We start from the raw sequence: 15,309 nt of genomic DNA on the forward strand, positions 1-15,309 counted from the left end.
CTATTCAAACTCACTGTCTGAATCAATTCGGTTTCTTGAGTCTCAACTACAAGCTGAAAGACATCGATCAGCTGTGTTGCGACAAGAAGCGGAAGGACTGCGGAAGTCCCTGGAGCATTCAGATGCATACTTTCTGGTGCAACAGCAAGCGTTGGAGGATTTTAGCGCCAAATAGGACAAAGCTAATAAGCTTGCTAAGCTTATTGCCAGCATGGTGGATACCCAGGATAACGTTACATGAGCTCTTCTGAAGTTGTTTCAGTTATGCTCTTGTTTTGCTACCGCATTTATTTGCACTTGTGGCCAATTTTGACGGCCAAGTGTATGTAATATGCTGCTTTGTTCCCTATATTTGCACTGGTGGCGAACTTTGATGCCCAGTGGATGTAATATGTGTAATAGCGGTAATAGGATAGCATTAATTGCTTGCTTATTTATTTCCTCATTGTCTTGTTTAGTTGTTTGCTTGTAGTCACTGCAGTTCTTTTTCTATGTTTTTCTAGTGGCCACAATAGCCTATTTTTGGTAACTAGGCCAATATAATCATGGCAGCACACGGACTGTTGTAACCATGGGCCTCCTGCGAGCCGTATGATCCATGGGCCTTCTACGGGTGTAGGATCCATTGGCCTTCTGTACGGGCCGTAGTATCCATGGGCCTTCTACGGGCCGTAGGATCCATGGGCCTTCTACGGGGCGTATCATCATTTCGCCAATCATGGCCGTACTATTCGTGGACCATAACGGGCCGTTAATGGGCCGTATTTGATACCTGTATGAAAATAGCCCAACGGGTTTTTTTGACATGAAAACGGCCCAACGTATTAATGGTCCACAAACGGACCAACTGTAACGACGGGCTGAATTTGGCCCACAAGCAGAAAATGACATTAATGGGCCGTAAGTAACCGAATGCTGCAAATGAGCCCAAGAATAAATGGGCCCTGAGAAGGCCGAAAGATAACTTGGGCTGGAAACGGCCCAGTGGAATAATGGGCCGTTAATTGGTATAAAGTGATACACTGTTCATTACGGACCAGTTTCACTACGGGCCGTTAATGGGCCAAGAGTTACAAAGGGCCTCATATGGCCGAAAGAAGTCATGGGCCACACATGGGCCGGAAGTTAAAACAGGCTGGAATCATATTGGACGGCCCAGATGACGCTACTGGGCCTAATTCGGATAGGGCTTAACGGGCCCTGGGTTAGCGGGTTGTAAATGGGCTATATGCGGACAAGTCGTTAACAGGCTTTCCGTGGGCCGGTCCTCCACGTTTTGACCAAGTGCCGACGTATGGGATCCGCAATGCCATGTGCCGACGTATGTTGGGCCATGCCATGTGTCGACGTATCATAGGCGCCTTGGGTCCAATGAGTGGATGACATCTGTCCCAACGGTGAGCCGACACGTGTTTCCTCCAACCAATGATGATTTTACACGTGGAAAATCCCCATTGGTCGGGGCTGTTAACGGGTTATCGGATCCAAAACCGGACCCGATAGCTTAACGGCGTTCCGTTACGGTCGATGCCATGTGTTGGTCACCCTTGACGAAAGAACTTCTGTGACGCGCGATTTATCATCATGGAAGTGGACACTTCCGTGATGATAATTTTGGTAATGTCATGGAACACTTCTACGACATCACATGTATGACTATCTTGATTCTGTCATAAAATCGTCATGGATGTACATGCATGACAGAAAATGCGACCTACTGTGACAAACACGTATCATCACGGGAGTGTATTTTTTTGTAGTGTTGGACCGGGACAATTCTAATTTACGACCATTTCAATTGTTCGCAATTTTGCCACGTCGGATCCGACGTGGCCTGGGCAGACAACAAGTGACCAAAACAAAAGGTCCTGGGTTCAATGACCTTTTGTTTTGGTCGTTGCCTTCCACGACCTTTGTCAGATTATGGGATCCGCAAACCCTTGAGAGGTTTGAACTCTAGGGTGCGTGCGAAGATCTCAACCTACCCAGCCTGCCTACTCGCGATCCTCCTAAGCCCAGCGCATCAAGCTCAAAGGGACAAAGGGACATAGCAGTTTTATCCTAGTTCGTGCCACCACTATGGTGTAATACCCTAGTCCAGCGTTTCGATGGATTGCCTCGAAGGGCTGAGGATGAGCTAGTACAGTGGATGAACAAGCCTCAGGAGGTGAGGTGTTCTTGAGTTGGTGTGGTGTATGCTCGTTCCTTCTTGTTCCTCCCATATGGTGGTGGCTAGTCCTATTTAGAGTGGCCTTGCTCCTCTTCCCAAATATGAGCAGGAAGGGATCCCACAACGGCCGGATTTGAAAGGGAAAAAGGAGTACAGTCTATCCTGACAAAAGTAGTCTTCGCCTGCAAAAAGCCTCTGGTCGTGATGCTACGGTGGGCTCGTCGATGACCTACGTCCTGCCGTCCTAGCGATCTTGGTCTCGTTGCACCATAATGGAAACCTTTGGCCGGTTCCTCGGGACTCCGCACCCGTGGCTTGCCTCCTTTGCACCGAAGAGGAAACTTGCACTCTGCCCCCGCCTGGCGCCTGCTTGGCCTTGGTCGTCATGGTTCACGTCAGCTGGGCCTCGTGAGGTAACCTTGCATAGAACTCTCCGCCCCTCAGGAGCCAGCCTGAGGAGGCCGGTCCCCTTAGGGGTCTTGGCACTGTCCGCCTCACGAGGCTTGGCCCCTCGCGAGGGTCTTGCGGTGTTGGTGTCAAAGCTGGGCCGTACCAGGCCGTCGATGCAGCCATGTGGTGGGCCGCAGGCAGGCAGGGCTAGATACCCCCAAATCCAAGATGCCGATAGTAGCACCCGGGCCCAAGGTGCGCTCGGACATGGCTTCCAGGTGAAGCCAAAGGGAAAGCGCGGAGCACCGCGAGACCTAACCACCTGCGGCCTTGATGACACATGGCGATTGATGGGACGTCGGCGATTCTGCATCCCCATGCTGCCTCGGCAAGTTCTCGACTTGACAAGTGCATGCTGCATGCAGAGAAAATCATCATTACTGGAGATCGTAGGAGGTTGATGATTTACCTTCTCCTTGCTATAAATGTGTGGGCGGGCGGAGCTCCTGCCCATCTCTCTTTCTTCTTGCTCCCGTCTACTTTTTTTCTTCCCCATCTTGCCTCCATGGCATCGCCAAGGAGGTTTTCGACGGCCGAGAAGGGGAAAGCCTCTAAGGAGGGCCAGCCTCTCCACCTCCTAAGAGGGGCCGCGGCCGCCCCCTCAAGTACCCCGTGGCTCCTCCGGCGGCTTCTAGGGGGCGCGGGCGCGCACCCCCCAAAGGCGGCATTGCTCTTGGCGCCCGTGGTGGCACCTCTTCCCGCAGCGGGGGCCACCGGCTTCGGAGCAGCCCCCATGACGAAGGAAGGCGCATCGTGATCGTGCACCCACCTTGGCCGCACTTCTCCTCGCTGGACGTGCTTCCTGAGTTCGTGGTGTGGTCGGAGAGCCCAGACGGCACCTCACTCCGCCTCCCGCGCTTCTTCTCCGGCGAGCTTCCTTCTTCAGGGCTCAATGGTCTCTGGCTGTAGGCTGACGGTTGCTGCAGTAGGGCTTCATGGGTTGGTACCGAGGTCTTCGCCTCCGGCAGCGTGGTCCAGACCCGTGGCTGGCAGACCTTTGCCCGCGCACGTGGCCTGGGCGGAAGGTGCACCCTCCACTTCAAGTACGATGGCCTTGCGACCCTCTACATGAGGGTGTTCAGGGAGGACGACCGCCGAGTGGGGTGCTGCCCGGAGGATGGCAGCAACGACGATGGTGGCGACGGCGAGCCTGGTCTTGGCAACACGCGCTCTTCCTCCCGCGACGGCAGTTCTTCCTCGGGTGAGAGCTCGAGCAGTGGCGGCTATGACCGCCCCCCGCGTCGTTGTGCTCGGGTCGAGGATGTTGGGGGTTCACCCCACCGTGGTGCTCCAATGAAGTTGGGGAGGAGCCCGGCATGAAGCTGGGAGCCGGCGAACTTGGACTCAAGGCCGGCGGCCCCAGTTCTCCTGTGGGAGAACTGGTGAAGCGTCAGGCTGCCTTGAGGTGCTGCTTGAGGATGCGGCGCCAGTGCTGAGCTCGTACGCCTTCGGGCCCTCTTTGTTTAGCCTTTCCTTTCTCCTGTAATTTGAAAAAAAGAAAGATGTACCCCGCGGGGGCGTGTAATGAACTGTGGCAGTTACACCTTTTATGCTATGCTTGCTATCTTGATGATGTACTCTAATGTTTACGGTCTGGGTGAGTTAAGGTAGGAAAGCTTAGCTTGGTAAGTGTAGTCGTTTTTCGCCTCACGAGGACCTGGCCTTGGGTACTTGACGAGGCCCCCTTCTTCGGGGAGCCTTGGGTGCAACCCCCAGGAGACACGCTTTGGGGTCTCAGGAGCCGCTGCAGGGTAGAGCTCTCTTTGAGGGAAGAGAGAAAAACTGTCAAGCGGCTCACTCCTCCTTACGCGAGCCCCCTGCCATAGATTAGCCCGTCCCTGATGCACCGCGTCGCGTTGCCCGGGGGGCACGAAGATGAGGGGTGCTGGTGCCCGTGGACTCTATCAAGGGCCCCTCGTGAGGATAAAGCCGAAATACCAGTGTTCGGCATGGTGCGTGCACGCAGAGGCAAGCCCAGGGCGCACACACCTTCCTAGCCCCACGCACGAGGTGCGCGAGAAGAAGTGGCGGGCGACTGCCACCTCTCTCATGCCCTTAGGCCAAAAACAGCTCAGGAGAAGGAAACAACTCGAGGAACCAATGTTCGAGAATAACAAATCCATTGAAAGATTAGTAAAAACAGCAAGCAACTTCGGAAAGCAAATGAACAACCGCCTCAGGCACCTAATCTAGTCTTCTCACCAGGGCAGAGCTAAGTGCTGCCACTAAGACGTGGGAGGGAGCCTCCATGAGGCCCCAGGGCGACTCTCAGGAGACTCCGAGGCGTGTACAACCCCACTCATTATTACGTGAGAGTGTCACGAGTGGAGACCTTCACAGGCCGGAGCCTTGCTTCATAGGCCGGAGCCTTTCTTCAGGGGTAGTACTTATGGAGGTGCTGGATGTTCCAGGAGTTTTGGATGGGGACCCCGTCCTGCGTCTCCAGGCGCACGGCACCAGGCCTCGAGACACGGGCAATCCTAAACGGGCCCTCCCCATGGGAGAGAGCTTGTGAAGCCCCTCCCTGGAGAGCACTCTCCTCAGGACGAGGTCGCCCACCTCTAACGTCCGGGAGCGGACGTTGTGGCAGTGGTACCGCCGCAACGCCTGCTGGTACCTCGCCGCCCAAAGCAAGGCTTGACGGCGGTGTTCCTCCCCCATCACGAGATCCATCCCCCGCGTGGTGTCCTGCCACGTTTCATCGAACGCCAGGACCTGCGTGGAGCGATGCTTGACCTCATGAGGGAGGACCGCCTCTGCTCTGTAGACGAGGAAGAACGGCGTCTCTCCTGTTGGCTTGGTCACGATGGTACGAATGGACCATAACATGGACTGCAGCTCGTCGAGCCAGCCCCTGCCGCAGGCCTCAAGCTTCTTCTTGAAGGTCCGGGTCTTGAGGGCCCTCAGGACTTCCGCATTGGCCCTCTCGTCCTGGCCATTGCTCCATGGGCGTGCTACTGAGGCGTAGCAGATCTGTGTTCCAAGGTTAGCACAGTATGTTTTGAAAAGGTTGCTGGTGAACTGCGAGCCGTTGTTGGTGATGATGCGGTTGGGGACCCCAAACCGGGTTATGATTCCCTTGATGAACTTGACGGCCGATCCAGTTGGGATGGTGCGCATGGCCTCTACCTCCGCCCACTTGGTGAACTTGTCGATGGCGACATAGAGGTATCAATAGCCCCCTGGCGCCCGAGGGAACGGTCCCAACATGTCCAGCCCCCAGACCGCGAACGGCCACGTGAGCGGGATTGTCTGGAGGCCTTGCGCGGGCTGGTGGATCTGCTTGGCGTGAAAGTGGCATGCTTCACAAGAGCACACCAGCTCTATAGCATCATTGAGCGCGGTGGGCCAGTAGAAGCCACTGCGAAACGCCTTGCCCACCAGAGTGCGCGACGAGGAATGATGCCCGTAGTCCCCATCATGAATGTCCGCTAGCAGCTCGAGCCGCTGTTCCCTGGAGATGCACCGCAACGAAACGTCATTGGGCCTCTTGCGATATAACTCACCATCCTTGATGCACTACGCGGTGGCCTGATGGGCCACGCGCTCGGCGTCCTCCTCCTTCTCTATCAAGGTCCCTTGAAGCAAGTACGCCTTGAACTCTTTGGTCCAGCATCCTTCCTGAGGCTCGAGCGCGAGCAGCAGACAGGCTCCCGAGGGGTGACCACAGGATGGGGCGCTCGTCTCGGGTGCTCGTGGCAAGTACTCCGGAGGCGGTGCTGGAGCCGTGGCGTGGGGGGTCGCAGATGGATTGAAGAGCCACTCCTCGAACACTCCCGGCTCCTGAGGGAGCCTGTGGGATGCCCTCTTGGCAATGTCATCGGCTTCCTTGTTCGTTCCGCGTGACACGTGCTGCAGCTCCACGCCCATGAACTGCTTCTCCATCTTGCGCACCTTCTCTGAAGGAAATATGCCCTAGAGGCAATAATAAAGTTATTATTTATTTCCTCATATCATGATAAATGTTTATTATTCATGCTAGAATTGTATTAACCGAAAACATAATACATGTGTGAATACATAGACAAACATAGTGTCACTGGTATGACTCTACTTGACTAGCTCATTGATCAAAGATGGTTGAGTTTCCTAACCATAGTTATGAGTTATCATTTGATCAATGGGATCACATCATTAGAAGAATGATGTGATTGACTTGACCCATTCCGTTAGCTTAACACTTGATCGTTTAGTATGTTGCTATTGCTTTCTTGATGACTTATACATGTTCCTATGACTATGAGATTATGTAACTCCCGCTTTTCGGAGGAACACTTTGCATGCTACCAAACGTCACAACGTAACTGGGTGATTATAAAGGTGCTCTACAGGTGTCTCCAAAGGTACTTGTTGAGTTGACATATTTCGATATTAGGATTTGTCACTCCGATTGTCGGAGAGGTATCTCTGGGCTGGGCCCTCTTGGTAATGCACATCACTATAAGCCTTGCAAGCAATGTAGCTAATGAGTTAGTTGCGGGATGATGCATTATGTAACAAGTAAAGTGACTTGCCGGTAATGAGATTGAACTAGGTATTGAGATACCGACGATCGAATCTCGGGCAACTAACATACCGATGACAAAGGGAGCAACGTATGTACTTATGCGGTTTGACCGATAAAGATCGTCGTAGAATATGTGGGAACCAATATGAGCATCCAGTTTCCGCTATTGGTTATTGACCGGAAACGTGTCTCGGTCATATCTACATAGTTCTCGAACCCGTAGGGTCCGCACGCTTAAAGTTCGTGATGATCGGTATTATGAGTTTTTGTGTTTTGATATACCAAAGGTAGTTAGGAGTCCCGGATATGATCACGGACATGACAAGGAGTCTCGAAATGATTGAGACGTAAAGATTGATATATTGGATGACTATATTCGGACACCGGAAGTGTTTCGGGAGGTTTCGGACATATACCGGAGTACCGGGGGGTTACCGGAACCCCCTGGGGGGTTTAGTGGGCCTCATGGGCCCTAGTGGAGTAGAGGAGGGGCGGCCAGGGCAGGCCGCACGCCCCCTCCCCCTCTAGTCCGGATTGGACAAGGAGGGGGGCGCCCTCCCCCTTTCCTTCCTCTCCTCTCTCCCTTCCTTCCCGTCTCCTACTCCAACAAGGAAAGGAGGAGTCCTACTCCCGGTGGGAGTAGGACTCCCCCCTTGGCGTGCCCTCCTCCTTGGCCAGCTGCCTCCCCTCTTGCTCCTTTATATACGGGGGCAGGGGCACCTCTAGACACAACAATTGATCATTGATCTCTTAGCCGTGTGCGGTGCCCCCCTCCACCATATTCCACCTCGGTAATATTGTAGCGGTGCTTAGGTGAAGCCCTGCGCCGGTAGCATCATCAACATCGTCATCACGCCATCGTGTTGACGGAACTCTCCTGAAAAGCTCTGTTGGATCGGATTTCGTGGGACGTCATCGAGCTGAACGTGTGCTAAACTCGGAGGTGCCGCACGTTCGGTACTTGATCGGTCGGATCGTGAAGACGTATGATTACATCAACCGCATTGTGCTTCCGCTTCCGCTTTCGGTCTACGAGGGTACGTAGACAACACTCTCCCCTCTCGTTGCTATGCATCACCATGATCTTGCATGTGCGTAGGATTTTTTTTTTGAAATTACTACGTTCCACAACAGTGGCATCTGAGCCTAGTTTTATGTGTATATGTTATATGCACGAGTAGAACACAAGTGAGTTGTGGGCGATACAAGTCATACTGCTTACCAGCATGTCATACTTTGGTTCGGCGGTATTGTTGGATGAAGCGGCTCGGACCGACATTACGCGTACGCTTACGCGAGACTGGTTCTAGTGACGTGCTTTGCACATAGGTGGATGGCAGGTGTCAGTTTCTCCAACTTTAGTTGAACAGAGTGTGGCTACGCCCGGTCCTTGAGAAGGTTAAAACATCACTAACTTGACAAACTATCGTTGTGGTTTTGATGCGTAGGTAAGAACGGTTCTTGCTCAGCCCGTAGCAGCCATGTAAAACTTGCAACAACAAAGTAGAGGACATCTAACTTGTTTTTGCAGGGCATCATGTTGTGATGTGATATGGTCAAGACATGATGCTAAACTTTATTGTATGAGATGATCATGTTTTGTAATAGAGTTATCGGCAACTGGCAGGAGCCATATGGTTGTCGCCTTATTGTATGCAATGTAATTGTCCTGTAATTGTTTTACTTTATCACTAAGCGGTAGCGATAGTTGTAGAAGCAATAGTTGGCGAGACAACAACGATGCTACGATGGAGATTAAGGTGTCGTACCGGTGACGATGGTGATCATGACGGTGCTTCGGAGATGGAGATCACAAGCACAAGATGATGATGGCCATATCATATCACTTATATTGATTGCATGTGATGTTTATCCTTTATGCATCTTATTTTGCTTTGATTGACGGTAGCATTATAAGATGACCTCTCACTAAATTTCAAGGTAAAAGTGTTCTCCCTGAGTATGCACCGTTACCAAAGTTCGTCATGCCGAGACACCACGTGATGATCGGGTGTGATAAGCTCTATGTCCATCTACAACGGGTGCAAGCCAGTTTTGCACACGCAGAATACTCTGGTTAAACTTTACGAGCCTAGCATATGCAGATATGGCCTCGGAACACTGAGACCGAAAGGTCGAGTGTGAATCATATTGTAGATATGATCAACATAGTGATGTTCACCATTGAAAACTACTCCATTTCACGTGATGATCGGTTATGGTTTAGTCGATTTGGATCACGTGATCACTTAGATGATTAGAGAGATTTCTATCTAAGTGTGAGTTCTTAAGTAATATGATTAATTGAACTTGAATTTATCATGAACTTAGTACCTGATAGTATTTTGCTTGTCTATGTTGTTGTAGATAGATGGCCTGTGTTGTTGTTCCGTTGAATTTTAATGCGTTCCTTGAGAAAGCAAAGTTGAAAGATGATGGTAGCAATTACACAGACTGGGTCCATAACTTGAGGATTATCCTCAGTGCTGCACAGAAGAATTATGTCCTGGAAGCACCGCTAGGTGCCAGGCCTGCTGCAGATGCAACTGACGATGTTTAGAACATCTGGCAGAGCAAAGCTGATGACTACTCATAGTTTAGTGTGCCATGCTTTACGGCCTAGAACCGGGACTTCAACGACGTTTTGAACGTCATGGAGCATATGAGATGTTCCAGGAGTTGAAGTTAATATTTCAAGCAAATGCCCGGATTGAGAGATATGAAGTCTCCAATAAGTTCTATAGCTGCAAGATGGAGGAGAATAGTTCTGTCAGTGAACATATACTCAAAATGTCTGGGTATAACAATCACTTGATTCAACTAGGAGTTAATCTTCCGGATGATAGTGTCATTGACAGAATTCTTCAATCACTGCCACCAAGCTACAAGAGCTTCGTGATGAACTATAATATGCAAGGGATGAACAAGACAATTCCCAAGCTCTTTGCAATGCTAAAGGCTGCGGAGGTAGAAATCAAAAAGGAGCATCAAGTGTTGATGGTCAAGAAGACCACCAATTTCAAGAAAAGGGTAAAGGGAAGAAGAAGAAGGGGAACTTCAAGAAGAACGACAAACAAGTTGCTGCTCAAGAGAAGAAACCCAAGTCTAGACCTAAGCCTAAGACTAAGTGCTTCTATTGAAAGCAGACTGGTTACTGGAAGCGGAACTGCCCCAAGTATTTGGCAGATAAGAAGGATGGCAAGGTGAACAAAGGTATATGTGATATACATGTTATTGATGTGTACCTTACTAATGCTTGTAGTAGCACCTGGGTATTTGATACTGGTTCTGTTGCTAATATTTGCAACTCGAAACAGGGACTACGGATTAAGCGAAGACTGGCTAAGGACGAGGTGACGATGTGCGTGGGGAATGGTTCCAAAGTCGATGTAATCGCCGTCGGCATGCTACCTCTACATCTACCTTCGGGATTAGTTTTAGACTTGAATAATTGTTATTTGGTGCCAGCGTTGAGCATGAAAATTATATCTGGATCTTGTTTGATGCGAGACGGTTATTCATTTAAATATGAGAATAATGGTTGTTCTATTTATATGAGTAATATCTTTTATGGTTATGCACCCTTGAAAAGTGGTGTATTTTTGTTGAATCTCGATAGTAGTGATACACATATTCATGATGTTGAAGCCAAAAGATGCAGAGTTGATAATGATAGTGCAACCTATTTGTGGCACTGCCGTTTGGGTCATATTGGTGTAAAGCGCATGAAGAAACTCCATACTGATGGACTTTTGGAATCACTTGATTATGAATCACTTGGTACTTGCGAACCATGCCTCATGGGCAAGATGACTAAAACGCCGTTCTCCGGAACTATGGAGCAAGCAACAGATTGGTTGCAAATCATACATACTGATGTATGTGGTCCGATGAATATTGAGGCTCGCACCGGGTATCGTTATTTTGTCACCTTCACAGATGATTTGAGAAGATATGGGTATATCTACTTAATGAAACATTAAGTTTGAAACATTTGAAAAGTTCAAAGAATTTCAGAGTGAAGTGGAAAATCATCGTAACAAGAAAATAAAGTTTCTACGTTCTGATCGTGGAGGAGAATATTTGAGTTACGAGTTTGGTCTACATTTGAAATAATGCGGAATAGTTTCGCAACTCACGACACCCGGAACACCACAACATAATGGTGTGTCCAAACGTCATAATTGTACTTTACTAGATATGGTGCGATCTATGATGTCTCTTACTGATTTACCGCTATCGTTTTGGGGTTATGCTTTAGAGACGGCTGCATTCACATTAAATAGGGCACCATCAAAATCCGTTGAGACGACGCCTTATGAACTATGGTTTGGCAAGAAACCAAAGTTGTCGTTTCTTAAAGTTTGGGGCTGCGATGCTTATGTGAAAAAGCTTCAACCTGATAAGCTCGAACCCAAATCGGAGAAATGTGTCTTCATAGGATACCTAAAGCAAACTGTTGGGTACACCTTCTATCACAGATCTGAAGGCAAGACATTCGTTGCTAAAAATGGATCCTTTCTAGAGAAGGAGTTTCTCTCGAAAGAAGTGAGTGGGAGGAAAGTAGAACTTGATGAGGTAACTGTACCTGCTCCCTTATTGGAAAGTAGTTCATCACATAAACCGGTTCCTGTGACGCCTACACCAATTAGTGAGGAAGCTAATGATATTGATCATGAAACTTCAGATCAAGTTACTACCGAACCTCGTAGGTCAACTAGAGTAAGATCCGAAATAGAGTGGTACGGTAATCCTATTCTGGAGATCATGTTACTTGACCATGGCAAACCTATGAACTATGAGGAAGCAATGATGAGCCCAGATTCCACAAAATGGCTTGAGGCCATGAAATCTGAGATGGGATCCATGTATGAGAACAAAGTGTGGACTTTGGTTGACTTGCCCGATGATCGGAAAGCCATAGAAAATAAATGCATCTTCAAGAAGAAGACTGACGATGATGGTAATATTACTGTCTACAAAGCTCGACTTGTTGCGAAAGGTTTTCGACAAGTTCAAGGGGTGGACTACGATGAGACTTTCTCACCCGTAGAGATGCTTAAGTCTGTCCGAATCATGTTAGCAATCGCCGCATTTTATGATTATAAAATTTGCCAAATGGATGTCAAAACTGCATTCCTGAATGGATTTCTGGAAGAAGAGTGGTATATGATGCAACCAGAAGGTTTTGTCGATCCAAAAGGTGCTAACAAGGTGTGCAAGCTCTAGCGATCCATTTATGGACTGGTGCAAGCCTCTCATAGTTGGAATAAACGCTTTGATAGTGTGATCAAAGCATATGGTTTTATACAGACTTTTGGAGAAGCCTATATTTATAAGAAAGTGAGTGGGAGCTCTGTTGCATTTCTAATATTATATGTGGATGACATATTGTTGATTGGAAATGATATAGAATTTCTGGATAGCATAAAGGATACTTGAATAAAAGTTTTTCAATGAAAGACCTCGGTGAAGCTGCTTATATATTGGGCATCAAGATCTATAGAGATAGATCAAGACGCTTAATTGGACTTTTACAAAGTACATACCTTGATAAACTTTTGAAAAAGTTCAAAATGGATCAAGCAAAGAAAGGGTTCTTTCCTGTAATACAAGGTGTGAAGTTGAGTCAGACTCAATGCCCGACCACTGCAGAAGATAGAGAGAAAATGAAAGATGTTCCCTATGCTTCAGCCATAGGCTCTATCATGTATGCAATGTTGTGTACCAGACCTGATGTGTGCCTTGCTATTAGTTTAGCAGGGAGGTACCAAAGTAATCCAGGAGTGGATCACTAGACATCGGTCAAGAACATCCTAAAGTACCTGAAAAGGACTAAAGATATGTTTCTCATTTATGGAGGTGACAAGGAGCTAGTCCTAAATGGTTACGTCGATGCAAGCTTTGACACTGATCCGGACGATTCTAAATCGCAAACCGGATATGTGTTTATATTGAACGGTCGAGCTGTCAGTTGGTGCAGTTCTAAACAAAGCGTCGTGGCGGGATATACGTGTGAAGCGGAGTACATAGCTGCTTTGGAAGTAGCAAATGAAGGAGTCTGGATGAAGGAGTTCATATCCGATCTAGGTGTCATACCTAGTGCATCGGGTCCAATGAAAATCTTTTGTGACAATACTGGTGCAATTGCCTTGGCAAAGGAATCCAGATTTCACAAGAGAACCAAGCACATCAAGAGACGCTTCAATTCCATCCGGGATCAAGTCCAGGTGGGAGACATAGAGATTTGCAAGATACATACGGATCTTAATGTTGCAGACCCGTTGACTAAGCCTCTTCCACGAGCAAAACATGATCAACACCAAGGCTCCATGGGTGTTAGAACCATTACTGTGTAATCTAGATTATTGACTCTAGTGCAAGTGGGAGACTGAAGGAAATATTCCCTAGAGGCAATAATAAAGTTATTATTTATTTCCTCATATCATGATAAATGTTTATTATTCATGCTATAATCGAATTAACCAGAAACATAATACATGTGTGAATACATAGATAAACATAGTGTCACTAGTATGCCTCTACTTGACTAGCTCATTGATAAAAGATGGTTGAGTTTCCTAACCATAAATATGAGTTATCATTTGATCAATGGGATCACATCATTAGAAGAATGATGTGATTTACTTGACCCATTCCGTTAGCTTACCACTTGATCGTTTAGTATGTTGCTATTGCTTTCTTCATAACTTATACATGTTCCTATGACTATGAGATTATGTAACTCCCGCTTACCAGAGGAACACTTTGTGTGCTACCAAACGTCACAATGTAACTGGGTGATTATAAAGGTGCTCTACAGGTGTCTCCGAAGGTACTTGTTGAGTTGCTGTATTTCGAGATTAGGATTTGTCACTCCGTTTGTCGAAGAGGTATCTATGGGCCCTCTCGGTAATGCACATCACTATAAGCCTTGCAAGCAATGTAGCTAATGAGTTAGTTGCGGGATGATGCATTACGTAACGAGTAAAGAGACTTGCCGGTAACGAGATTGAACTAGGTATTGAGATACTGACGATCGAATCTCGGGCAAGTAACATACCAATGACAAAGGGAACAACGTATATAGTTATGCGGTTTGACTGATAAAGATCTTCGTAGAATATGTGGGAACCAATATGAGCATCCATGTTCCACTATTGGTTATTGACCGGAAACATGTCTCGGTCATGTCTACATAGTTCTCGAACCCGTAGGGTCCACACGCTTAAAGTTCGGTGACGATCGGTATTATGAGTTTTTGTGTTTTGATGTACCGAAGGTAGCTCGGAGTCCCGGATATGATCAAGGACATGACGAGGAGTCTCGAAATGGTCGAGACGTAAAGATCGATATATTGGATGACTATATTCGGACACCGGAAGTGTTTCGGGAGGTTTCGGACATATACCGGAGTATCGGGGGGTTACCGGAACCCCCCGGGGGGTTTAGTGGGTCTCATGGGCCCTAGTGGAGAAGAGGAGGGGCGGCCAGGGCAGGCCGCGCGTCCCCTCCCCCTCTAGTCCGAATTGGACAAGGAGGGGGGCGGCGCCCCCCCTTTCCTTCCTCTCCTCTCTCCCTTCATTCCCCTCTCCTACTCCAACAAGGAAAGGAGGAGTCCTACTCCCGGTGGGAGTAGGACTCCCCCCTTGGCGTGCCCTCCTCCTTGGCCGGCCACCTCCCCCCTTGCTCCTTTATATACGGGGGCAGGGGGGCACCTCTACACACAACAATTGATCATTGATCTCTTAGCCGTGTGCGGTTCCCCCTCCACCATATTCCACCTCGGTAATAGCGTAGTGGTGCTTAGGCGAAGCCCCGTGTTTGTAGCATCATCAACACCATCATCATGCCGTCGTGCTGGGAACTCTCCTGTGAAGCTCTGCTGGATCAGATTTCATGGGACGTCATCGAGCTGAACGTGTGCTGAACTCGGAGGTGTCGTACTTCGGTACTTGATCGGTCGGATCGTGAAGACGTACGACTACATCAAATGCGTTGTGCTAACGCTTCCGCTTTTGGTCTACGAGGGTACGTGGATAATACTCTCCCCTCTCGTTGCTATGCATCACCATGATCTTGCGTGTGCGTAGGAATTTTTTGTGAAATTACTATGTTCCCCAACATCCTCTAGGTCCGCTTCCATGTGCTCGTCCTTAAGGCATGTACTCCTTGTTGGAGA

This window comes from Triticum dicoccoides, chromosome 1B, assembly GCF_002162155.2.
Source record: "Triticum dicoccoides isolate Atlit2015 ecotype Zavitan chromosome 1B, WEW_v2.0, whole genome shotgun sequence".
Lineage (NCBI taxonomy): Eukaryota > Viridiplantae > Streptophyta > Magnoliopsida > Poales > Poaceae > Triticum > Triticum dicoccoides.